Consider the following 3,223-nt stretch of genomic DNA (forward strand, 5'->3'; position numbering starts at 1 on the left):
GTGTTTAAATCATGGAAATTCTGCTTTGCACTTTTTGACAGACCTTTACAAAAATACATTTTTAATTTAGTATTTCACTCTTCTCAGTTCACAAACATCTCACACTTTTTTTTCTTTTTTTTTTTTTTTTTATATATTTAATGTGTAAATGGCAGTTTAAAAATCAGAAATGTCACTCATTTTAAAGAAATGAATTTACAGTTGAATTTAAAGGAACAGTTTATCTAAGAGTTCATCCTTCTGTCAACATTCAGACCTTCTTTTCTTCTTCAGTGGAACACAAAAGAAGATATTTTGAGAAATGTGTTTTTGTCAGTATAATGAAAGTCAATGTTGTCTGGTTCCCAACATTCTTCAAAATATCAGAAGAAAGTCAGACAGGTTTGAATGGAAGGATGATTTCTGACTGAACTAATCCTTTCTCTTATATTAGCCAGATCAGGCTTCTTCAGCGTCTGACCACCATCACATACAGCACCTGAGGTCCAGACCATCACACATTAACCCTGAACTCCATTCAGGGCCAGAAGTAAATGTTGCATTATATCCAAATATATTAAAAACGAACACTTCCAGTATATTCTCAATGCAAAAAAACACAACAGAAAGTGGTAAACCACCAAAGGTGTTCTCCAAAGGCATGTTTTTTCCACCTCAGGTCAAATCAAAGGTCTCTGTATTAAATGCACCTGACGGTCGATCAAGGCCACGATTAGATCTCAGTCTCCTTTATCACGTCAAACCTGTGAGAGTGTGCTCCAGACGACTCCGGAATCACTCAAAGACACGAAACACAGTGAATCAGCTTTCTTACAAACACAAACACACACACACACACCTACAGCAACGATGGGCTAAAATTAACCCCCTCTGCCCAATGACAAACACATACAGTAAAGAGACGCTGATCTGACAAGAAGCACCCACACACACACACACACACACCATCTTCTGCTCTGTCTTCTCTTTCGTCTCTCGCTCACCCGGCATCTAACCGTTTACAGCTTAAACACGCCATTATTTCAGAATCATTAAAAGCTGATCTGTGACTCAACTGAGAGAAACACGAGACTAATCTGACTCAGGATTCAGTGTGTGCATGTTCACATCATCACAGCGATGATTATAATATATTATAATTATTATAATTTATATAGTGATAATTAATCCTGAACAGCAGCAGGCTCAGAACACAGATGTGAGGAGAGATTCTGTGAAGGACGCGGCCGTGTGGAAATTAAAATCTCTCTGTTGTCGAGTGTGTTTCTGTTTGTGTCACAGCGGATTCTCACGTCCCACTGCTGCTCTGACAGCTCACTTGTGTTCTTCCCCGATCACAATACGACAATATGGTTTCCTTAACGTGCTCACGCAACACCATGCCACACACACATCTGCCATGTGTTCATGCAGTTATCCATCAGAACACACAGACAGCAGCAGAAGCACACTTCAAGATCTCGAGCTTCACTCAGTCATCAGACTCGGCTTCAGTCAGAACAGACACAGCATACACTTCTGATAAAAATGAAGCAAACCACAACACGTCAAGGATTTCTACTGGAAAAAAATAGTCTAATTAAATGTTGTAGAGTTTTGACCAAATCATTATTTTGTGTGTTTTCTGATCAGACACACTCGCAGGAAATCACTGATAATATGAAGCTTCAGGCCTCTGAAAAATACAGCTCAGTTTCTATTTAATAACTCTATGTCTTTACATGCAAATAAGAAAACAAAACGAAATAAAAAAAAATATTTAAAATTTCATTCAACTTTATTCAAATTTCATAAAAATGTGATAATTTTAATTTCGTTTTCAGTTAAAACTGAAATACTTTATAAAGAATGACATAAGCATAAATCAGACAAAGGAAATGCAGTAACACACACACACACACACACACACACTCTCTCTCTCTCTCTCTCTCTCACACACACACACACACACTCTCACTCTCTCTCTCTCTCTCTCTCTCTCACACTCTCTCTCTCTCTCTCTCTCTCTCTCACACACACACACACACACACACACACACACACACTCACTCTCTCACACACACACACACACACACACACACACACTCTCTCTCTCTCTCCTCACACACACACAGACACACACACACACTCTCTCTCTCTCCTCTCTCTCACTCACACACACACACACACACACACACACACACACACACACACACCTACACACAGTGCTGTGTGACGAGTCTAGAGGAAAGTGAGAGTCGTGTTTTGCTCGTACCGTACAGTGTGCTTTCATTCTGCTGCTCTGTGCTCCTCTGGGAGATGATGACGTGTGTCAGCAAGCGCCAAAAACACACAAAGATTTTCTGTAAAGCTTCAGTTGAGGGAGGGGATAGAAAATAAGAGCAGCTCACAAACAATTACACCCATGGAGAGTCCCTGTGTGTGTGTGTGTGTGTGTGTGTGTGTGTCTGTGTGTGTGTGTGTGTGTGTGTGTGTGTGTGTGTGAGTTCAGAAAGCATGAGCTCCTCTCCTTCACACACACACACACACACACACACACTTCATATTCCACAGAAAAATCTACTGAAGCAGAAAGAGTCGTACAAACACAAAGCGTTGCAGTTCAGCAGACGTTCCTAAGCAGAAGTCCATCTTTACACTCGTAGGCGGCAGATTCGCAGGAAACCGTGTCACTTGTGTTTGTCTCCATTTATTACTCATTTGATCTGATTTGATTTCCTTTATTGTCATTGCATGACACAAACAATAAAATTCAGATGCACCGTCTGAAACGGTGCTCTAAATATACTGTAAAAATAAAAAACACACACCTAACATGCACACACACACACACAGATAAAGTCTCTCTCCATCTGATACACTGTAGAGTTCTCTCTCTCTCTCTCTCTCTCTACACACAACACACACACACACACACACACACACACACACACACACACACACACACACACACACACACACAGATCACACAACTGTCAACATATATGAAATAACTCTTCAAAGTGTGTATTGTTCAGTTGCTCAAATGATGAACAGATAATGATAAATGTATTCCTGCACACATTTTGTGTGTAAAGCAAATTGTTTAAAAAAAATTATTTTGTTTTAAATTATGTTTTTATCAGAATATCAGACTGACAATGATACATTTTTTATCATAATTTAATTTAAATGGGTTAAACTGTAATAATGTTATTATATATTGACGTGTACATTTAGTCAT

Source organism: Cyprinus carpio, unplaced genomic scaffold (assembly GCF_018340385.1).
Source record: "Cyprinus carpio isolate SPL01 unplaced genomic scaffold, ASM1834038v1 S000006721, whole genome shotgun sequence".
Classification (NCBI taxonomy): domain Eukaryota; kingdom Metazoa; phylum Chordata; class Actinopteri; order Cypriniformes; family Cyprinidae; genus Cyprinus; species Cyprinus carpio.